The 25,240-nt window shown below is 38.7% G+C and overlaps 1 long non-coding RNA gene across 3 annotated transcripts in view; it reads right to left on the reverse strand.

Moving 5' to 3' along the window:
• LOC144021787 (uncharacterized) overlaps positions 1–17,198 on the reverse strand; it is an 80,608-nt gene extending 63,410 nt beyond the window's left edge. Inside the window, exons 1-3 of one of the 3 annotated variants that reach the window (XR_013284177.1) lie at positions 17,028–17,198; positions 12,934–13,056; positions 781–914 (exon numbers count right to left, since the gene is read on the reverse strand). This is a non-coding gene — a long non-coding RNA (uncharacterized LOC144021787). Of the gene's footprint in view, positions 1–780; positions 915–1,352; positions 1,487–12,933; positions 13,057–17,027 lie in introns of those variants that run through there. The other 2 variants (XR_013284175.1, XR_013284176.1) reach the window with 2 other exon arrangements.
• Positions 17,199–25,240: the final 8,042 nt, after the last annotated feature.

The following is a 25,240-nucleotide window of genomic DNA, read 5'->3' on the forward strand; positions in this document are numbered from 1 at the left end:
CTGCCCTGTGGCTTCCACGTCCAACTCCTGCGTTGTGACCTCCTGAGTATGTGACCTATCCACTTCCATTCCCTTCTCCGGATTAGAATTTTTATTGTGTCATGTTTGGAGAGATCCCACATGGTAAGAGATGGTGTTGGGCAAGTATATTCCCAGGAGGCGTCTGAGGCACATGTTGATGAAGGTCTGCAGCTTATTGAGTATGGTGGTGGTGGTTTTCCAGGTCTGAGCCAAAACGTTGGGTGAGTTTGGTCTTGAGTGACAGGTTTTTACCATCTTCCAGATACTGTTAAGCATGTTGAATGTTGTCACACCTTTCTGATCAAAGCTTGGACAGCATCTTCTACAGAAATGCTCCCAACATATTTGAAGCTATGTACTTTCTGTAATACGTTTTGCTCTTGCTGTAGATATGGATCACCTTGTTTTTTGTTTGAGCTTGGGGCCAGTGACCTCATCTCGTAAAAGCCTAAAGCTACTGAAACAGTACAGATTAGCATGCACAAAAACTATGCCACATAACACAACTTTTATGCTAGTTTTGCAAACTTTATCAAGTTTGAAAACGACATATTTCCAAGAGTTGATCGCTGAATACCAAGTGTCATAAAAAATAATGCAATAACTGAAATAAATCAATAAAACTGTTCAGCAACATAATCATGAAAAATGATGGTTTCGCAGTAATCTTTGGGTCAATTGTTAATGTTATGTCAAGAAGAAAAAACACTATTGGAATATCTGATGGTTTTGGTGTGCAGTGTATTATATAGCGCTTACCAGAAAGAACTGGAAACATGATTTTCCTTAGCCCCCGTCTGAGAATGGGTAGGTGAAAGTTCCAGAAATTATTTCTGCTGTCCTCACGGTTTGTTACCGTCTGAATCTCTTCTTCTTTGCAGCACCAAAGCAGACTGTGATAGATGAACACACAAACGATTCAGTGACTGCTGTGCAGAAGAGGCACAAAAGCTCCTGTGGCAGGCTGTCAGTGTTTCCGACTCTTCAGAAGGGAAAGCGGCTATTAGCTGTTCTACAAGTTGCCACCTTCATTTACAGTGTTTATTTTTTTTTCTTGGTGAGTATAATAGACGAGTCAAATACAGTGAGATTTAAGTTGTCGAATGGTGGTGTCAAAAGTGTCAAAAAGTTTTTGTTGCTCATCAATTCAATGAAAATAGTCACTTGCAGGGTAACTACATTTGCAACATTACAGGCCATGTTTCCTCAGTAATGGCACAATGTGTCCTCTGGTGGACCTTTCAGGATAAGACTATTTCCACAACAGTCATATTTTTTTCAGAGTGATAGTCTTAGCAAAAGTCATTCTCGCATCAAATTGTTAGACTGACCGTCTTATTGGTGAACCTGCTGCTGGGAACAATAGTTAGCTCAAGAAGGAGCGTCCTCAGGAAGGTCCTGGAGCACAATGGGCTCTTTGCACAAATCCACTACTTCCTGAACGCAACACCAGTCCTTCATTTCCTGTCTTTCACGAGTGGACAAGCTGATTAATCCAGGTGTGCCTGATCTCAGTAACTACAACAACATTGGCCAGACACACCTGGATTAATCAGTTTGTCCACTCATGAAAGACAGGAAACAAAAACGTGGTATTCAGTTCAGGAAGTAGTCGAGCCCATTAGGAGACTTTGTGGCACGGGCTCTACATCAGCTTTTTGTCATCTGTTAACAAGTCCAAAGACCACAGTATGAATATTCACAGCACAGCAACCAATTTTCATTTATTGTAACAAGCAGGAGGTAGTTGAAGGACAGGCTCTGGGCTAGCTTTTACTCATGCTAGCTTCTGCTGCTAGCTAGAACTGCTAGCTTTGACTGCTCGATACTACAGATAGCTTCTATTGCTATCTACTCCTAGGCTACTATCTTCTTCTGTATGCGGCTATTACCACATTTAGTAAAACGTCATCCTCACTCCTGCTTGTTTTCCCTTTCCCTTCAATTTGTTATCAGTACAAGCTGCATTATTTTGTATATATGCTTTCAGTTTGACATTTTGGTGAACACACACATTTAGTCTCTTGCCAAAGATGAACAGGAACACTAATTGGGGTTGCCAACCGGCAGTTATCTTTGCTTTGCACAAACACTGGATTTAGGAAGCAATGTAACCAGCCAAGAAACAATCAGTAGAGCAAGAGCACCTCTGTGTAAAACTTTGCACGCACACACATTCACCTTTAATGGGTGTAACAACAATAAGTGCAGAAGTTGGTTCCTGATTTGCGCTAAACTAACAATGTGAAAACGAATTTAACGTGTGATGGTGTAATAAGAATGTGAGGGTGAAAAAAAGAGGTACAAATTAAAGAAAAACCTTCAGAAACATCACAAGCCTTGTCACAGAGAGAGCAGGGAATTGAAAAAGATCGAGCGAAGGCTGTTTCTTCAAAACATTTTCTGCTAAACTAATCATCACAGAGGTACATCATCTTCGCAAGTCCTACTCAAAAGCACCAAATCACATAAAAGCATTAATGTATGCTTCTTTTTACTTCCCCAGGTATGAATAAGGTATGAAGGTAATAAGTCATTCTTACAGCATTGTGTTTTATAAATTTGCTAATAATAATAATAATAATAATAAAATCCAAGTTAGTGCTAAAATAAGCATAAAACGTGTTGTTAGTTTGAACATTTTTATTTTTAAACATATATTATTTTATCAGTTATTTATGAAGCAGAAACTATCTAACATAGTGTTCTACATGTATATAAGTTCTTTTTTTTTTCATGTTGTCATCATTAGTGTAAAAAAAAAAAGACAAACCGAGAGTCCAGGATGTATTTGCCTGACTGTCTTGCCCAAAGACAGCCGGGTTAGACTCCAGTTCACCCGTTACCCTAATGAGGACAAGTGCCATAGGAAATGTTTGGAGAACTGAGGCTACGTTTGCAGCTTTAAAAATAAGCTAGAACAGGTATACTTTTTTTTTTCTCCCCATAAGGGTGGTTTAAAAACTACAACAACAACAACTCTAAACACAAATACAACTGTATTGCATTTGAACTCTTTGTAAAAAAAAGATAGCTGGATATTACACAAGCTGATTCAACCAATAAAAACGTATACTGTAACTGTACAATCCAGTGCGATTCAGGTTTTGCTTTGAACAAAGTGTTTCCACTATACTACAAAGCCTTAGTGTCCGTGTAAGTTCTGATTTTTGAGTACTGTCTGTTTCCTTTCCTTTGGGGGCGCAATGGACACTCACCCACCACAGAAGTGGGATATTTGCAGCTTCCAAGAATTGTGTACAGATCCTAATAAGATCCCTGTGTATTCAAAATGCCATCAGAAAATGCACCTGTGTTTGTTGTCTATAACGTGCGCCTGCCAATAACATAACCGTACTGCCATCATGGGCCAGACGCGCTGTCTGCCATCTGCCCTGTACAGTGAAAACCAGGATTCATCCGTGACGACAACACCTCTCCAAAGTGCCAGATGCCAACAACGTGAGCATTTGCCCACTCAAGTATGTTACTATGATCAACTGCAGTAATGTTGAGACCCGGATGATGACGAGCTGCATGCAGATGAGCTTCCCTGACACGTTTTCTGGCATTTTGTGCAGAAATTCCTTGGTTATGCAAACAGATTGTTGTGGCAGCTGCTTGATTTTTCTGGTCGCAGCTGATCTTGGAGGTGAACATACTGGATGTGGTCTGCAGTTAGTCTGGTTGGATGTACGTCCACATTTTCTGAAATGCCTTTGTAAATGCCTTGTAGAGGAGAAATTCCTCTAGTCGGGATGCCAATTGCACGCACAAAGAAGCCAATTGCACGCACAAAGAAGGTGACATCTGCGGCATTGTGCTATGTGATAAATTTGCACATTTTATTGGAGCTGTTTATCATGCCAAGGATTTCACCTTTTTTATACTAAATTTTGAACTGGGTCAATCGACTTCTGGAGAGACAGCATCGGCATATAAATTAAAGTAAAACCAAATAATCTAAATAATACCAAATAATTACCAAACAAATACAATTACTTAATTAATCAGCAAAAATTATATATTCCTCAACAATATCACTTTCACTAAAACAACAAATTCAATCGGTGGCATACTGAAATGTGGACTTTTGTGAGCATTTTTAGGCAGACAGATGACAGCTAATGACATGGCAACAAGTGTCGGCAAAACACCATTAACATCCCGATGAATAGGCCCAGCAACATTTCACCCTGCAGAAGCGGGTCCTGCTGGACCTCACAGGGAGATTTATTGGAAGTCGGTGAGCGGGTGTATGATTCTTTCACACCTCTCTCTTGTGACACTGATGTATGAGACTTGAGGAAGTGTCATGGGGGCATTGCGTGTTGAATCACATCACTTCCCTTCTGCTGCTATGGAGTACAGACACATCTGAAGTTACACTAAATCTATACGAACATATATAGAACATAATTGCTGTCTGAATGTGAGACGGACACGATAATCACTCCCTCACCGTGCTAGTCGCTAACTACTGGATTTTAAAGTTGTGCTATTTTTAAGGGAGAAAGAAACAATGGATATGTTAACTGAACTCAACTTCTTCGCTCTGCGGGAGCCATACAGCATTATGTCACCTCAAGATTTAAGGTTTGGCTATTTATTTATTTATTTATTTTTTAAGACAATAACTACAAAAAAAAAAAGAAGAGTTAAGTTTGAGTCATAAATGTTTGGTTGGCCCACAACGGTATATGATAGCAACATAAGGTGTAATACAAACTTTAATGATGCAGTGTACTGAAAACATGGACTTATGAATATATTTAATTGCAAAAATTCAAATATGACTTGGAAGAATAATTAGCAGTGGATAATACACTCCACAAACTAAATATGCATAAACAATGTTCATCTAATCATTTTCCCCATCTTTCAAAGAGCCCCCATCATAACAGTGTGCAGGTAAAAAATGCAAAGCGGCATTCCTTTTTCAGACGATCAGACCGAGAAAGCACACACTGTGACTAAACTGCAAATAGCTTATAGAGCAGGGGTGTCAAACATACGGCCCGCGGGCCGGATCAGGCCCGCAAATGAGTTTAATCCGGCCCGCGAGATGATTTTGTAAAGTAAAAAAAAAAAAAAAAAAAAATTGTGATGTCGGACTAATTAATCAGCTGGCCACAATCAAAACATATAAATTTGTAATTTCACAAGCAGTCTTAAAATGAGCAATGCAACTTTGTAGGGGAATCGTCATCCTGGATGTCATTATTTTACACACAACTTAAACTACGGGTTGTTTAATTATTATTATTTTTTTGGACTCATACACCGACATAAATGTGTTAAATACGTCACAAATTCAATTACTGGTAACACAGATATGACAAGGATTAACATCCTTATAACATCATTAACTGCACCACGCAATGCATTCTGGGAACAGTATACTGTATATGCAAAACAGGTCGATTTAACACGTCCGGAAAGTGCCACATACCATTTGCATTTGTGTTATTTTTCGGAACAATATGATTACAGTTGAGCTCCGTAATTTAGGGCTGGTCCACGAAAATCTGCGTATAATTGACGGCAATCGTTTTTAAGTTATATACCGTTATTTTCCCGATGCGGCCCACTTGATAATATATTTTCCTCCATGTGGCACCTGAGCTAACATGAGTTTGACACCCCTGTTATAGAGCATCAACAGTGATGCAAGAGCAGCTGTGTAATTTCCTTCAGCGCATTCATGCTAATTTGCTTCCATCTGAAAAGGAAAAGAACAAAAAGTTCTGGAAGTCAACTAATTTATGCCAGAATCGCCACTTTTAATCCTTCAAAATGTGTTGCTCATACTTCGTTCACTTGAATGGTATAAAGTACATTCAAGTCAAAGTTATGCCTGACAAGGATTTGCTTTAGAGTGCTCTAATTTGGTTTAGGACACAAAATACATTTAAACTATCATTTTGTTTGGAACTATTTGGGGAGATATGAACACTTTACAGCCTTTGGGAATTATAGGAACTAGGGGTGTGAATTGCCTAGTACCTGACGATTCGATTCGTATCACGATTCACAGGTCACGATTCGATTCGATACCGATTAATCCCGATACGAATTTATAGGTCGATTGTTGCGATTTTTTTTCATTCAAATTTAGAAAATACTAATCAGTAAGCTTGTAGAGTGTAAGATTGATATGAAAATGTATTATTTATTTATCTGAAATTTCAGTCTTATAGAGGTTGTAATCTGTTTCATGTTTGAACAGCATTAAAATAAAATATTAAGGCTTAATGTTCCGTTCATATAACATTCTTCCATGCTCAAGGTGTGAATCCTAACCCGAAGTCAGACGTTTTGTTGAATATTTTTCCATTAAAAATGGACGTTTAAAAATCGATTCACACACACACACACACACACACACACACACACACACACAAAAAGGCAATGATGATAAGACGTTGAATCGGTAAGACTACCGAATGAACAATTCTGAGCTCTTTAAAAAAAAAAAAAAAAAAAAAAAAAGATTTTTTTTTAATTGAATCGATTCGAGAATCGCGCGATGTAGTATCGCCATATATCGCCGAATCGATTTTTTTTAAACACCCCTAATAGGAACACTTTTTACGAGCTAATTTCATTAAAATTGAGTAAAACAGGGCGGCAAGGTGAATGACTGGTTAGCACGTCCGCCTCCCAGTACTGAGGACTTTGGTTTGAGTCCAGGCTCCGGCCTTCCTGGGTGGAGTTTGCATGTTCTCCCCGTGTCTGCATGGGTCTTCTCCGGGTACTCCGGTCTCCTCCCACATTCCAAAGATATGCATGGCAGGTTAATTGGGCGCTCCGAAATGTCCCTCGGAATGCTTGTGCGATTGGCTGGCGACCAGTCCAGGGTGTACCAAGGTGTGCGGGGACTGCCCAAAGCCAGCAGAGATAGGCTCCAGCCTATCTGTGACCCTTGTGAGGAATGAGTGGTCAAGAAAATGGATGGATGGATTGAATAAAACATATTTGAATATTTGAATAAAACATTTTTAAATTATACGAAAATGTAATGCTTTCCTAAAACCGATCCAAAATAATTGGAAAGCACATTATTATTACATAATTTTAAAATGATAGTTTCAGCAGTTGTCAGTCAGACATTCTCAGCGGGCCAGCTCATATTTACGTCTGAATTCAGTTGGAATTTGTTCATTTGTGCTCAAAATGGTCAAATGTCACTGAAATTGAAAGTGTCTGCATGTCATGAGGCTGAATGGCCCTGAGCTGTGGTGGGATTAATTTTGCCTGACATTATCAAGCACAGTTGTCAATTGGGGTAAATGTTAGCATGAATGGTCATTTGTCTGTATGTCCTGATGAATTAGCTGGCGACCAATCCAGAATGTGGCCTACTTCTTGCCCCAAGTCTCTGTAATAGGCTCCAATTGCCCTTGATGCTAATAAGGACAAGTTATATATAAATTAGCTGGCTGGATGATCTATAATTTCACATTAAAAACATATTTTCCAACCCATGCAGATGAAATCTGTGGAAAATCACTGTGCAGGATACGCGAAAACAAAAATGTCGGGCTTTTGCTTTCCCAGAATCGATTAAGTGCCCAAAATGTTGATCATATTTCATATATGTACTGTACAACCTGTACCCATATAGACTTTCAAATTGATCAGCCACTTTCAATAATGAAGACACGCGGATATCATCCATCAAAGTCAAATATTGCACATAACTGATGACCACATGCTTTTAATGGATTATTTTCCCCCCCAGTATTGATCAGCATGTGACCAACTGTGTGTAAAATCCTTCAATATAATACAGTGGATAGTATAATAAACAATTTCCCAGTAGCAGAAGACTCAACAATGAAAATGAATAATATGCAGGGAGAGACGCATATGTGTGTGCAAGTAAACAGGAAAATATTCTGGCCTTGTGCTCCCACAGAGCCTCAGTTGAGGTTTGCGGATAACAAGTAGTCTATGTTGTTTGCTGCCGTGATTTACGCCGCTTCCCTTTGCTTACAAGGCCATGGCGGGATTATTATGGCTGCATACACGCTGATAACCTTGTTTTGCACTGAATACACAAATGTACACATTAGTCAGGTGGCTGTGCTCACCTTGTGACACCGGCTGCACATGCTCACGTTGGATCGCAAATGTCTCAATCTACATGGGCGTCCTATAATTGCAAAGGTTTTGTTTCTATTGCTGCACAGCATGATAGAATCTTTGTGCTGACAAAGGTTAAAAACAAAAACTAAAATTCAAAAAACAATTCCGTTAACAAAATAAAATAAAAATGCTTTTTAAAAAACGCAAACTAACTGAAATTACATTTTATGTTTACCATAATTGAGCAAAAATGACCTTCGTTTTAGTCTTTTGTAATTTAATACATGAGCCTTTGGGGATTATTTTATAAGTGATTTTAAGTATATTTATTTCGACATTAACCCGAATAAAGATGTTTGAAAATGTGTCACACAGAAGTGATGTCATCGAGCAGCAGCCAATAGAAAAGCACCTTCAGATGACGTCGCTCCGAGGCGACAAATCTGCCTGCTTGACTTTTGGCTCGGCTCGTCTGCTTTTTCATTTCACTCAGCTGAAATGCAATGCTAGGTAAAAAATGCATTGCTTTTCTTTTTTTTCATTTTACCATGATGTTTATTAAATATTACGCAAAAGTAATATACACAACCAGTTCAGGGTGTACCCCGTCTACTGCCCGAAGCCGGCTGGGATAGGCTCCAGCACCCCCGCGTCCCTTATGAGGAGTAAGCAGTCAAGAAAATGGATGGATGGATGGATGGATGGATGGATGGATGGATGGATGGATGGATGGATGGATGGAATTAATACACATTTTAAAAAATAATACTGAAACTAAACTAAAACTAAGCATTAAAAAAACTAAAACTAATAAAAAACTCACTAAATAAAGAAAAACAAAACTCAAAATGAAATAAGAACTAACTAAAATGAAAACTACAAAACTATAATATCCCCACCAAATGGCCGAGTTTGTGTCCAACCATGTGTGTGTCTCAACAAGAAAGATGAAGTGCCTATACCATGTAATCAAGTATTTTCGACATCCTCATGTTCCCTGCGCAGCAACATAACATCAATAATCAACATGATTGGCTCTTATGAAGCCTCAAAAGATGTACACAGTGTACTGCATCCCTACCAGTGACAGCCATTCACTAGATTGCCCTAAATGCAACCAGCGGGAGAGGGCTTGGACACCAGGCTCGAGATAAATCCCACTCATTTCCTGTGTTGACAGTCTGAGGCTGCTTCCTTGACTTGGTAAAATTAACGGTCCAGAACGTTATTTTCCCATCCAACATGCCTCCATCAATCATCCCGTGTGGGCTTCATCACTTTCAAAATGATGTGTCACTATTTCCTACAAAGGCAAAAACAACCATTTCTAGGCCCCCGAGCAAAGAAGTGAAGATGATGAGGTAAAGTTCTGGGCAAAAGGGACACAGTGAGGGGGAAAAAAATAAATAAAAAATCTTCTTAAATGTCAACCTTAAAGCTGCACTGGGAGTCAGACTGATGCGCTAGTCGGGTTAATGTGGCGACACACTCGCCTCTTCTGTCACAGACAAGTCGCTAATGACAATTGTTACAAAAGATGAAGTGACTATTCACATCGTTCTGACACTAAACTGTCGCCTCATTTCTAAAACGAATTGAAAAAGAAAAGTATTGATCATTTGTACTCAGAACTTGGATATTGATGCGGTAGTTATGTCATTCCATTGCTGTAAGACCATACCAGCCTGTATTCAGTTCCAAATTATTTATAAAATGGTCAAATACAGTATGTAAGTTTTAATGGGAATATTTTCGCTGAAGTGATTTTCCCCATATGTCAACTAGTGACTGCGTTCATAATGAGAAAAAAAAAAAAAGGGTAGAACCTTTCCACTCACATTAGCATTTTTGAAATACCAACAAAAAAATATAGCAACATCTATTCAACAATGTAATTTTTGAGCTTCTGAAGGGCTGACCTTGAGCCAATCACAAGAAGGAGTCATGCCAGTTATGTCAGTTATGACAAAACTCCTTTTCACTCAGCTTTCCTAAATTTTCTGTGCTTAAAAACCATCAAAGATGCTCAAAGCGCAAAACATACTTAAATAGCAAGGCCTCCACCATTTTTACACAAGTTGACCACAGTGCACTATTGTATTTATTAACGTGGTAGCTCTCACTGAGCAGCAAATACTTGCAAATGTTGGATTTGTCAACTTTTCTGACAAATTTTGGCAAAAATTTCTCTGTCATTAGAGACATTTAATGAATATTAGCGATGCTTCAATACAATTAGCAACATTTGCGTAAATGCTTCGGAAAACCTTTGCGAAAGGCAAATGGTCTTAGTTACTATTTGGGACAATATTGTGAAGATTAGCAACCATTTACCACTGTTTGGGAACCTTTGGGACCGATGGCCAACTCCTGGAGTAGTGGGAGAACCTATGGACCCAACACAATGAAATAGTCGGTGAACCTTCAACCATTCAGTTTTTGTTTTCTGCTGTCCACCATCTAAGATGGATTTCGATAATATGGAAATGAATTTCTGCCAGGAGGAGGCACAATGTGCTACTGCTGCTGAAAAATTGCTTTCTCTGCTGCTGAAGTTATTATCGTGCAACAAAAGAGAAAGAAAGAAGATGACAAAAGAGAACAAAGGGAGAAGAAAAGAGATTGTTTGGGTCAGAGAATTGTTGCAACAGAGGACAGACCTGGGTCGATATGAAAAACTGATCTCAATGAGTGGCGAATACTTGCGCACGAATGGGTCGACAATCATTTGAACCAACTTTGCTGACACGTCCAACCGTTGAAAATGTTTTTGAACCAACTTGCCAGTGATCGTAAAACAACTTCCTTACGACGAGTAAAATTGTTTGCCAACAACCTTTTACAAACCAATGGCATCACAAAGCTTTTTTTTTGAAAAGTTATTTCTACTTAGAACAAAGTATTACTGATGATACAAACATTTGAAGACTAGTGGATTCGTAATGAAGTTATCACAGTTTAGCATGATAGAGAAGTGGAATATAACTGCAGGCTGTGACTACCCTTGCGTTAAGTACAGAGTTCCTTTGCCGAGCGGGAAATTGCAAGTGCCAGGGAACAGAAGTGAATGACACCACGGAGGATGGTACGGAGAGGGAGCATGTAAAGCACATCCTCCCCCATTTCACTTCCCTGCCCAAACTCGCCCGCTCCCACATCACAGAACAGAACAGCGGGGCGGATGGGAAAGTGGAAGGAAGGAGGAATGTGATTTGAGGGCATCAAGCAGCGGAACTGACAGAGACGGATTCACTGTGGCCCAAGCATGGAATTGCTTTTCCTTTCCCCTGGAACTGAGTTGGAAGTGTAACGCTGCGGCTGCAAACAATCTTTAAACAGCAGCTTTTACCAAGTCCAAAAGTCAAAATGAAACCTCACAGGCAGGTAGGGAAAATGTCAAACTACGATGGGAAAGAGGTGACGGATTGCAATAATAGTTTTTTAAGCTCCCTGTTGTTTCAACAACCAATACAATTTAACATATTTTGTATTAGAAGTAAATTCTTACATCAGACTTTTAAACTCTGTAAACACACAAACACATAAGGTGTAATGTTCACAGCACCATGATGTGTAAAGTTTCGACACTCCAAATTGGAGGAGCAGGTAAAGAATGGCGGATGTTTCTCTCAGCCCGACACAAAATACTAACACGTAATTTGCACTTCACTTAAGGATCAAGTAACCAAGGTGATTCCAAAACAGTTGTCACTTTAAGGCCAATATTTGACTTAAAATAACAAGCAAAATCTATCTAAACATACCGCCTTTAATCAAAAGCTCAAGAATCCAGAATGCCAAACAATACACTACCAGGAAAACTCAGAACATTTCATGGTTCCCGTGAAAAAAAAAAAACACACCAAGAAACGCCGCCAGCTTCTCTGGGCCCAAGCTCATCTTGCCAAAGTGGAAAAAAGCGGTCTGATGAGCCCATATTTCAAAGTGTTTTTTTTTTTGGTTGTGTTGCAGACATCAAATTCCAAATTAATGAATATTTGCACAAAAAAATAATAATAAAATAAAATGTATCAGTTTGAAGGTTAAATATCTCGTCTTTGTAATCTAGTCACTTGAATATAAATTGAAAAGGATTTGCAAATCATTGCATTCAGATTTTATTTACGTATATTTTACGTGTATGTTCCAAATGTGTTTACGACAAGTAAAAACTGTCTGTGAACATGTTACAATTCCTGATGAAACCCCAAATGAGCTCCGTTCGCAAGGATTCATCGCTCAGTGAGATGCCAGCTTCATCGGCCTTTCAGATGCCGATATTTGTCAAAATGCCAAATATTGGCACCGATAATCGGCCCGGCCGATAATCGGTCTCTCTCTACTTGAATGTCTTGAATTATTATGACAAATATAAATCGATAATACAATTATTTTCATCAGTTTCTTATAGGGCACAAGCCCATATAAATGACACCCCAAATGAACAAGAATATTTGGCAAATTCATATGCATGCGGCCCAATATCTTCATGCCTTCTGTTTTATTTATAACTTTTCCTCATTATATACTGAAAATGTACAAATTCATACATTCTTTCACCCTCGTGATGCTCTCTGTGAGACAAAAAAAGATGGCTGCAGTATCACATCAGCATTGTGATCTCTGGCCTGTCCGAAATCGCAAAGAGACTTCCCGCCTGTCAAACTGAACTGCATTTTCCTCGAGCTACAATGTGGACATGCATTCATGTGTGAAATGGAGATGCCCCAGAACACACACACACACACACACACACACACACCCCCACACACACACACACACACACACACAAAGCATTATCAGCATAGTGTGTACGCACACCTCTGTTGTCAGACAGGATCCATTGCATTTGTGCCGAAAGAAGCTTCCTCGTTTGTCTGTGTGCATTTCCTTTGATTGAGAAGCAGCCCCATTGGTCAGAGCCACTGAAGCCTGCCGAGGAGACTGAAATTGAAAATGAGACAAACATCAGTGATGAACTTGCGGCCAAGAATTCCACACAGATTCACTTCATCTAATATAATGCTTAGGATTAGCACAACGAAGCACCTCAAACCTACCCCGAGAAATCACTTTATTATACGGAAATGTATCAAGAGGAGACAAGAAAAATATCATGGAGTGATGAGAGGATCACAGATATAGCATCCCTACCCCAAGCCACAATTTACTCATCCCTGGTAATTACTGTCAGAAAAAATAAAAACATGTCAAGCTCAATAACACTGTTCAACGTTGTCCACTATTTGGTCTCATTCCGGCAGATTAGCATCAAACATGGAGATAGATATGCCGCAGTGAATCTGGAACCATTACGCAGTGCTGAGAAACCGACTCACTTCAGTTTTCAAAAGAAAGAAAGCGGAGTAGCTCTTTTTTTAGTGGGCTATATGCCAATGAGTGACAGTTCTCCTTGTTAATTAACTGGTCATCGTTCTGTTAGTCGACATCTTGGACCTTGAACGAGTGCAAGCGGGGGCAGTACTTGACTTCATCCAATATTACCCCCCCCCCCCCCTTGGTCATTTCTTAACATATACCTACCTCTATGACAAGACTATCCAACATCTCTCTCTGAAATTTCACTGTTGTATATTTGTAATATTTTTGAATTACCCTATACCAGTGGTCTCCAAACTACGGGCCATTTGCGGCCCGCCGTCCATTTTTCAGCGGCCCGCGACATATGCTAAAAAGGGGCATTTGACTCAGTTCAAATAAAATAAACAAAACAAAAACGTTTGGAGATGGTCAAAATAAGAAGGGAGGGTATCGAAAAACAGGTGCCATTAAAGGTTATTTTAGTTAACTAAAGTTAATGAAAAAAACTAAAACTAAAATTCAAAACACAATATTGTTACCGAAATAAAAACGAAAATTCTTTTTAAAAAAACGAAAACTAACTGAAACTACATTTTAGGTTTACAAAACTAACTAAAACTAACTATAATTATGGCAAACATGTTTTAGTTTTTATTTTGATATAAACGGGAATAACGACGTTTGAAAGTATGTCACAGAGAAGTGACATCATCTAGCAGCAGCCAATAGAAAAGCACCTTCAGATGACGTCGCGCCAATGGTGTTTTTTAAATACAGCGCACAAGTAATACACATTTAAAAATAATAATAATAATAATACTAATACTGAAACTAAAACTAAACTAAAACTAAGCATTTTTTCAAGAACTAAACTAATAAAAACTAACAGAACCACCCTGAAAACAAACAAAAACTAACTAAAGCAGACAAACAAGATTTGTTAAAAAGATATATTAATTTAAACAACTCAAAATTTGTATTCATATTTTTTATTTATTTATTTTTTTACAATTATGCAGATTTTGTAATTGTGGAGTGTAATAGAAATTGAAATTGAATTGACGGCACTTAATTGATGAACAGCAAACCAACATTAAGTCTCAAGAGTCTTAAGAACTCATTCTGCGTATTAAACATCTACTCACTCAAAATGATATTATTGAGGCACTATGATTTTTACAGATTCTTTTGATGTTGTTTTACTTAGATTTCAAGTGAAATTAATACATGACTACGAGTTTACTTTCAGATTTCAAGTTAGTTTCAGTGGTAAATGAGCTTTCACTTGTTTAGCGCTTTTCTACCGTCAAGGTACTCAAAGCGTTTTCACACGGCCTCATCGTTCACCGACTGATGACGCAACATCAGGAGAAACTGGGGGTCTTGCTCAACGACACTTGATCATGGAGATGACCACTCGACTGCCTTAGCCATGCTCCCCTCATGACTGAACGCCTGCAATTAAGTAACTCTTAGAGCTTCATTTATCTTCATAAAACCGGAGTTACTTGCATAAAAGCAGGCAATCGGTTTCCAGGCTATTTTCAGTAAACTTACGTCAATACTAAAGTATTCACAATTAGCTTCAACATTCAGTGGGGACGCAATCACAAAGTCCAACCTTGAACTTGGGTTTATTAGCGAACCCATATGTGTAAACAGATGCATATGTTGTGAACAACCTGTTCTGTACTGTAATAAGAAAACAAAATATCAAAGAAATAACCATCTGTTAATGCATTTGATAAACAGTGAAGTATAAAAAAAAATTTCTTTTTTTTTTTTTTGTTCTATGTCGATATCAATAAGGATCAAATGCAGGCACCGTTTGACTAGAAGTTTAACAATGTATTTGAGTACAGATGAGAACCATTAAACCATTTATCAAAAAAAAAAAATTAAAACTTTTGTTAGTGACTCACATTGAAACATCACTGTTGTTTTTTGTTTGTTTTAACTATCATATTCCATTTACCATGAAAATTCTAAATCACAAGCTGAATGTTTCAACGTTAGCTTCGAGGTTGTCTTTTGAAAGCTAACTATACACGCCAACAACTGATAATTGTCTGATACGTCTGTATATTTTATTTATTAAAAAAAAATAAAAAAAAAAAATGAGCGTTAACGGAAATCCAAACAATTTGTTTCAGAAGTGAACTACCACTGACACTCCCCATAAGTGGCGTGGTGAAAAGGTAATACGCAGAAGTATAAACATGTCTGTGGATCATCTATTAGAGAGTTAATGTGTGTGTTGAAGTAGCTCTGGAGACGGCCCTTACATCATGTCCACTGCTCTGTGGTCCGGGGCAAGTCTTCAATGGAAAAGCCAGAGAGACAAATAAAGACAAATGGTTCTGTCTTCGGTGTAATTAGTTTCAAGTTTCGAAAAGACCAGACCACGGCACTACTACTGCCTCTCTCGGGACAGGACTCATAAAGCCGCAGACCAATTTGAGGCCAAGTTCCTCTCACATCGGCCGCGAATATAAAAAAAAATAGGACGTACGGTTTTCTGTAAAAAGGTTTTCTGAAGAAAGTTGACTTCAGAAAAGGGTAGCGAAAGTGAGAACTTTTTGAACGTGGGTTAGGAAGTGGTAGCGAGCTGCGAACACATCGTCACTGTCCAATTAAAACCCAATAACACCACTTTATGGTGTTTATGACTAACATAATTAGATTTGATGTGTTCTCATCCACATCTTGTTTAAATTAAGCCAAGCAACCAATGTTCTATAATAATATTTCTATTCAATTCTGCTGAATTGGAGAAGTTCAAAACCACAAAATGCACTGAGAAGACGTTTGTGGTTCGAATTCATCTAATAAAACCCATTTGCAGCGTGTTATAAAAGATGTTGCTTTAAGACTTTTATTTCTTACCCTGAACGTAGCATAAATACGACACCCAGTTTTTAAGTTGATGGGTTGATAGCTAATCCTTATTAGCATACATACCAACACCCGATTGTATACAAACTAAAAACACCAAAATTGAGATGTTTTTGTTAGTTGACGCAAATCAGAATGTTTAAATGGGAGATGGGACGTTGAAGTGTCAACTTCGGTTGACCAATTATTGATAGGTTTATATTAATACAGTATTTGTATTGGTATCGGTAAAGTATTATTAGTAGGCATTAGTGAGCAACAAATTAAAAAAAAAAAAAGAAAAGCTGATTATTAAAAATCCTTATAATCATATGATATATTGTACAACTATTGAAACAAACTAAAGATAATTAATAACTGGTTATTCTGCTAATTGCCAGCACTCAAAAGTACAAAAGTATCAGATGTGAAAACGTCAAATGAAGCATAGAAAACTATAATAAGTTAACTCAAATGTTCTAAGTTGTTTTCTGTTTTTTTGCTTTATGTATGCACTAAAATATGGTGGATTTATATCTTGGTGATATATAGTACTGACAATTTCTTCTGGATACTTGTAGAGAGTTTTGTTTTCCTCATATTTTAGTGCATTCAAAACAGCCATCAAATCTATCAATAAACTTTTTGAAAAATGATCAATAGCATTACTTATGCTAAAAATGCCGATGTACTGACACCAAAGCTAAAGCATAACTTACTTTTGAGTCTACTCTCAATCTTAGAACTTCGACTTTGTGGGTTGCTTTTGGAGCAGGTGAAGGACGGTTTCACGGCGCGGCCATCTTGGAAATAGGAGTTGGCGAACTTAAACGATAGAGTGCCCCCTGTATGTCAAAATAGAAACTACGCTTTTAAGCTACAGTACATTACTATATGTTCTTGTTCTATTCATTTGTGCGCTTTTAACTTCAAATGACCAAATACTGTAGTCAGCCTATGCTAGCTCTTTATGGCTGAAATAGGAATACTGCACTGACTTTACCATACAAGAAGGAACAAAGTGGTTGAGAAGTAGAATATTGAACTAGGTCCAGTGCATTGTGGGTAAAACCTCTAAAAGTAAAAAGGCTTTTAAGTGTTTGAAAAAATGTGGGTAAAGAAGTTCTATGTAAGTATGTGAGTAGATTGAAAAGAACTACCTGCGAATGTAGTGTTGTCATGTTTATTTTATTTATTTTTCTATTTATTTATTTATTTTTAGCAAGATTATGTAAATTCTGCAATTTAATAGGCCCGCTGCAGCATCACTGGTACATCTGAGAATAACATGAATATTTATAGAGTGTTATTATTTTTTTAAGCATTAACGTATGAATACATGCTCGAGAGGAATTAACCAATACAACTACAAAAAGAAAATAAATGCATGCAACCAACACATATGAGTAGAGAATGATGAAATGCTCAAGTGTTTGTCTGTTCTTCCTCTCAATACAAATGAGTTCTATCCTTAGGGAAAGTGCGAAATGAGGACACACAAGGGGAAAAGATGCTACGCAGTTTCTTATCAGTGCATGTTGTCTTGATGCAGCCTTGCTCAAGGTCCGCCGCCGCAATGGAGCCGTTGGACGTCAGGACACAGTGAGATGACGTGAGTGAGGCCTGGAGAAGGTACGGCAGCCATGGGACACCCCTACAGGTGCAGATGGTTTGATCCATTACAGAAAAGGAGCAGAAAAAGTAAGAAAAAGCAGAAATAAGAAATCACAAGTAAAGAAGAGAACTAGGAGTGGATGAGGATAGCATAAACCACCGTGAAGAAGACAGTCTTTGTGGATTGAAGGAGATAATCCAGTTTATCGAGGGTGGGGAACCTACAGCTCGTGGGCCTATGTGGCTCACGTTTCAATGTGATCAAATTAGTTGTTTTTTTTAACCACTGTTTTATGCATTTGGTCAAAAATGAGTCTGTGACTCGTTTAGACTTTGAAGAAAGACACACAAAACACATTGGTCAGTCCACCTCAGTGCTTCCTGGGCAGCCGTGAGGTGATGGTGCCACCATTGAGGTGGATTAAAAAAATAAATAAATAAAAATTCAGAGTGCAAATGCAAACCAGCAGGGGGACAGGATTTCATGCTGGTCACTCAGCCTGAGAGTGCTCTCTGAGTGATCCAAGGTCACCAGGCGCCACATTACAGAGGTAGGGGGGGATAAAATGAAGAACCTGAGCACTGCGTTGCCGTAGCATCGTGGCCGGCAACCATTTTATAGCTGGCCTGCTGAATGTCAACGGAGCCAACACAATGGAGAGACACAAGACGCCCACGTATGGGCAGTTACCAGTCAACGGAAAGCTGTTTTTATTTTCAATATCACATTGAGAGTACAGAGACAGAGTAAGATTTATTTACATGTTGAATAGTAATGAGTAAGTCTTACAAGCCAACTTTTAAGACTAACAAAATAGTTTGAATAATTTGACACTTTTTCCAATAGAATGTGTCAAATTGTTACTGGTGGCAATGTTTCATTGATTTTAATTTTACATTTACTGTCGTTATACAGTGAGTTTGTATGTGAAAAGGTCAAGAGGGTGTTTCATTGCTTGAACCAATTAAAATCAACAGTGGTTAACTGATTTCTAAAGGCTAACGCTGACTGTTGAAAACAGAATGATAAATCATCACCTGCACCGTTAATTTCAGTTGTATGCAGTGATGCCGGGAAACACATTATTCCAAAATGTGCACATTTTCCAGGAATGACTAATCTCATGCATTGTTTTTCCCAGACAGGAGGGGACTTGATTTCGAGCACTCCTATTATTAGGCACTCAACAAACAGCTGTGCATTATGGAGCACAAAAGGAAGTCAAACTCTGGTATGAACATTACGGGAGCCTTCAAATTCACATTTATGTCTGTCCTAGTGACGTGATGTGTGCGAATCTTATGCCACATAAACAACAATGGAGGAAAGAGAGATATTTCAGTTTTCAAACTGGAATTACAGTCACTATTTTTTCAGTTTGTGTCAAAAAATATGAAAATATTGTGCACTGTGTGCTGTTGACAAAGTGTTGTGTAGCACAGTTTACGTACATGCACTTTTGCTTGTTTTTAGTAAACTCAAAAAGCCGCTCTCTGTAACAATTTGGCCAAAAATATCTTTACAATAGCCTTTTTATTTGAGCATTTATTACTGAAACATCTAATTAGTATATTAACACCTTCGTTGTTCACAATGGGTGCTCCTGCAAGCCTCTGCAGTTTGGACTGGATTTGGGTTCAACATTTCTCGCCCTCTGTCTGAGAATGTGACGTCAAGTGCGCGTTGTGTACGTGAAGCAGTTAAAAAAATAAATAAATACATAAATAAATAAATAAATGAAAAAAAATAAAAATAAAAATAAAAGTGTGCAGTTTCATTTTTTGTCAACAGGTGGCAGTAGCACTGTTAAAAAAAAATGGACTTCCAATTAAGAAAAGTGGCAAAACCCGGTGTCATTTTTCTGTTAAGAGTGTTGCAGCATCTTAGTTATATTTATGAGCAAGCAATTAATAAAGTAACATAATGGTTGCAATTAAGTTAGTCTCTGAAAGGAATTAAGTCAATTAAGTACATGTACAAGGTTTGTTATGGAACAAAATGTTTGTCAATCTATTCATATTGCTGCTGAAATCATACATCGGGGGCTACTTTTGACAAATATGTCATTTGGATGCAATATTGTACCGTCACCTTTTTCGACCCCCCGACTACATGCCTCGTCTTTGCTCACAAGTTGGAAAATAAATTAAACTCGCCTGCGCCTGTTGACGTTTGTCAAGGATCGCCATGAAATAAGATTGATGTGAGTCATTGTTACTCGCCTGGTTTTTCTGCTCTAAATAAAGTGAAGGATAAAACAGTCCCTGCGATGGCTGACCTTTTTGATATAGGGCCATCTCTCACGTTTATGGCAGCTTTGTGATGCTTTATAGCTCCAACCTACAAGTGGTTCATGTTGACAAGCTTAAAAAACATGTGCAAAAAATATTTATGCTATACAAGAATGCTGGGTAATTGGAAACGTGCCAGTGCAAAACTATTAAGGACAACAAACAAACAGCAGACGCAATCTTTTGGGAGGGTTTATATAGCTTCATAATAAAATCCAAAGCTATTATAACCCTGCCCTGGACTGGTCATCAGTATAACACAGGGCACACCTAATTCACACTCTCATTTCTACCAGTGACTGCACAGATGTCAGGTGAACCACGACACCATCAGTGACTTGTCTACTGAAGTCAATAAAACTGAATTCACATGAAATATACTCACCACTGCCCCCTGGTGCTACATAAATGAACTTGAAACACCCCCAAACCATCCCAGAAGGATAACAATATTTCACGGAACAACCTCACTGGTCAGATCACTAAAATATTCAGACTTTTGATAGCAGCATTCTCCCTGGAGCAAAATGACCCTGGTGTCAGTTTTGAAACGAAACTTTGCTACCTCAAAAGTGTAACATCCTCAACCTTTGTCGTTTGTGCTCCACAACTTTTTTTAATTGGCAACAGCTGTCTTGTGTCGGCCATATTATGGCTCCTTTGGCTGGCTGATCTGGCCCAGCAAAACATGGCTGACATAAAGCTGCCTGAGTCACTGAAGGTGGTTATCTGCAGTGGGCTTCTTGTTGGGCCCACTGATCCTAGTTAGACAATCAAAGCATCCCCTCCCCTCCTGTTTCTCTGTTCATGTGAGCTGTTGAATGTTAGTGGACTGAGGCAAGCGTACGCAGATAAGAGCCCCTCAGACTATGGCAATGGAACCAGCGAGGAATCATGGCGGACGGCTCCATCTGGCCAGCGCCGCCGCTGCTGCCTCGCTCGGCTGACCACGATGCGGGAGCCACCTGTTGTCCGACTGCCACACTATCACACAAACAACACCCGGACTGTTGGACAACATTTGATGCCTTTTCTCACATTTCACACTGGGCGCTTTATGAAATCAACACAAACTGAGTGAATCTTTTCAGAGAACAGCTGTCTGACAGACATCTTGTGTATGAAGCACCATTTTAGTGCTAAAACAATATGACAAAATATGGAATGTTTGTCAAATAATGTCACATTTCAGAAAACTGGGGAGTTCCACCTGCTGACAATGAAAAGTTTAAAATATGAGTTAAATAAGTAGCAAGTAAGTAAAATGTAGTTTCCTATATGTATTCACCGAAATCTTTATTGAAAAACATTTAGATTTTTTTTTTCAAATTCAAGACATATCTTTTTTTTTTTTTTTTTTTTTTTTTTACTGGTTAACAAAATGAACATCACTTTAAAACAGCCACCTCTGTTTTCTTAAGATGGAACCCAGAGACAGCAGATACAATGAAAGCAGCAGAGGTCCCAGAATTGAACCCTGTGGAACACCATACATAAATGAATTCATATTGCACATATTCATTAGTTAGTCATTAGTTTGGTGAGTTAGTTTTTCGAGCAGGTTTGTTAGTTTTTATTTGGCCAAAAATGATTAATTTTAGTGTAGTTTTGATTAGTTTGAGTTTGTTTGTTTGTTTGTTTGTTTGTTATTTTAAATATATATATTAAATGCAAGATAAAGACAAACACTGAGTATGGTGTATTAAAGTAAATTAAAATTCTCAAAAGGCCGTTTCTTTCTCTGTTTGGAAGTACATCAATAACTAAATAAAAACATTTTATATGAACCCCGAAAGCTCATGTATGATATTAAGTGACAAAAATAAAAGTGAAGGATATTTTCTTTATAATTGAAGTTATTTTTATAGTTTTTTTTTTTTTAACTTAAAAAAAAAATATTATTATTTTTTTTTTCTCAGTTGCTTTGCAAAGAGCACTGATAACAGTGTGCATATTTTATTAGTATGTGACAGAGTCAAACACATTACACTGCATGGAAATTATTTATTCACCATTTAAGAAAATCTTTGTTTTGTTGCTTTACTGTTAAATGCTTGCTGTTTTTATTTTTAGATTTTAGTTTACATAGGATATGGAGTGCTGTGTTGCTCATCTCAAGTACAACACATTAAAAACAGTATCCTGATTTCTTTTTTTTGTTTTGTTTGTTTTTGTCATTTGTAGCATCTCTCACATTGTAAAAATCAGTTAAGATGCTAAAAATTAGTATGTGTGGATCCTGCTGTAGCTAATTGAGATGTTTGTTTTTTTTGTTTTTTTTCCCAGGGGCTCAAAGTTATGAATCCATACCTGGCATGTGGTGCCTTAACATAAAGCTAGCTTAACATATACCAATCTTGCTACAAGTTTGTGAAAGCCTGCGCAAAAATAAGTCACTATTACATATCAAGTCTCCTTAGCTATTTTTCAACCGGCAATAAGCTGTTCTGGAATCGCTATCGGTTATCGCTAGCTAACCTTAGCAACGCCAGCTGGCACCGCTAGCTCTCGGCACTTGCTGCCATTTTGAGGACGAGTCTCATCAGAAGGTGCATAGCTTGAAAAGTCAGCAGGGAAGCCAACAGCGGCTGACATCCATCTCGCCTCGACGAGGAGTGTAAGAAGAACACGAGCTCGGAGGAGGAATGACAAAGCTCAGCTGGATCTCAGCCCGGTGATAACTCAACTCGCCTAGGACAATTTGTTACACCGTCAGAATTAAATGATAAGATTCCAATTACTCGCTAATTTAAACCAAGGGGCAAGGATGAGCGGTTAAGGATGATGGAACACGCTGCAAAGGATTTCATGACCTAATAGATTTCTTCAGGTGAAATGAGGAAATGGAGGAAATCTTACAGACATTAAATAGGTAAAAGTATCACGTATTTGCAGGTAAAGTGAAGGGCACATGCATGCACCAATAGACTCCATATAAATCCACATGACCTGCACTGTCTTACAGCTGACACTGGGTGGTCTAGTCCTCTAATTAATCGGTCTTGTCTCTCCACTAAAGACTGGATCAGGTTGTCAGGACTGCTGCATTATTCAACATTGCGGTGGCTGAGAGAAGAAGCCTGTGGACTGGTGTCACCTTTCTCGACAAAGATGGAGAGAGAAAAGAATGGATGGAATAGTAGATGAGAGGTTAAAACAGTCCACGGTGCAGATCTCCACCAAGATCTGTGAGCTAAAGAGAAGAAACATAGTAGTGTGATACTTTTCATCTATGAATATTATTGTTCGTATGCAACCTTCTTCCTGGGTCGTGGCAGTTGACTTAAGACATTATAAATAGACGGGTGGTGACATTTTTTTTCTGGGGACAGACCGTTCCATTGACGGCACAGTGACTCAATCCAATCCATTTTCGACGGCTTACCCTGTTCAGTCATGTGTGAGCTGGAAACGATACCGGCGGACTGTCGCGCGGCACATAGAGACGCACTTTTACAACGACAGTAACTGAGTGGGATTGATCCCACAATGGGCGCATGGAAGTCAGCCATGTGTAACATTTCACTACCAGCGACGGGGCAGTGAAGTGACTCAGCAAAAATTCTGGTGTCCACACCTTTATCCATGATAGGCTATGCATGACAACTTCAAAATAAAATCTTCCCAAATACAGCAATAGAGACTTGGTACAGTTTTACTTTGAAGTTGCTTCTGGCTCTTCTTTTTAACTGGAATTGAGATAGTTAGCTTAAATTTACGAAATGTTTCCACCAACATAAACAAAACACCATCCTGAAATCATGATGACTCGCTAATTAAGGAGGTAAACAACAACAACAACAACAACAACAATTTAATACGCTAACGTTTTAAAATGCGGCACCTGTTCCAAGTGTTAGCCGTTAGCGTAGGCTGACCAAACGTCACATTTTGGCCAGGACAGCTTTGTTTTTGAATCTTTGGTCCCTCATTGTTTTGTCCCGCTATTACGCAGGTCCTGTTTTTGTACCATGTGTATGTATGTCAATCAGACTATCACACAGTTGTTGTTAATTTTGAAAATCTGGTCATCCAAGGTTAGCGCTGAGTGAGTGTCCCATCGGCTGGCAGGTCCATTAGACTTCTTTCAAAGGCAGTTTAATTACCCCAGAAGACTCTGCACACTTTGATGCTGACAACCTGACACGGTTGCAATTCCTACGGTATCATTTTTTAACAAACCAGGCTCAGTCGAATGTGCTGTTTTAGATGGCAAAACCACTCCTGTGGTTTTGACGTCAATTTGTCTCTTATCCCAAAAGTCTCACTTAATGTTTCTTCAGAGGTTTCCTTGGACCATGATCAGTGTCAACACAACTGTGTGATGGAAGATGATGGTACTGAATGAGCAGACGGGACGCTACCCCTTTCATGGGTGGGGGTGAGCTGCCATAATGAATTAAAGGCTGAATAATGAAAGCAAATAGTTTGAGACGCATCTTTAGCCAGATAGCAAAAGTGTTATGATTTCTTCCAAACGCCACCCTTCTACTATTTCACCAATCACATTTGGTACTGAGCATCTGGAAGATGTTGGGAATTAATGTGCAGACAAGTATGGAGGTTGGGGAGGGGGTTGTTGTTATCCTCCTGGGCCTGCCCACCGTTTGCCCTAGCAGTGTTTCTGTGCGCTTTGGCGCCATTGAACAAGTTGTTTTTTCGAGGCTCCCTGCGGTTTCTCGGCGCTGGAGTCCAAGTAATTCCTCGGCTTGTGTGTCCTTGGGGCTTGCTTATCTTGGAGGCGGGATGGGCCGGTCACCTTGCAGCGGCCGATTACATGCATGATCCTAACCCGGCCCAACCCAATCTTTAACGTCGGTCAGTCCCAGATTTGATGCTGCTCAGTGTTTATTTCCACAGATGGATCTGAGGTCTCCGGTTTTAGGTTGGCAGAGGATGCATTTACTGCACTATAAAACAGCCTGCTACGTAAATGTTTGCTTTTCCCTTTCCGACTGTCTTTGCTTGTCTTGCCGAGCATATGGTATATCACACCTGTTCTGGGATAATGAGATAATAATAAAAC

This window comes from Festucalex cinctus, chromosome 7 (assembly GCF_051991245.1).
Source record: "Festucalex cinctus isolate MCC-2025b chromosome 7, RoL_Fcin_1.0, whole genome shotgun sequence".
Classification (NCBI taxonomy): domain Eukaryota; kingdom Metazoa; phylum Chordata; class Actinopteri; order Syngnathiformes; family Syngnathidae; genus Festucalex; species Festucalex cinctus.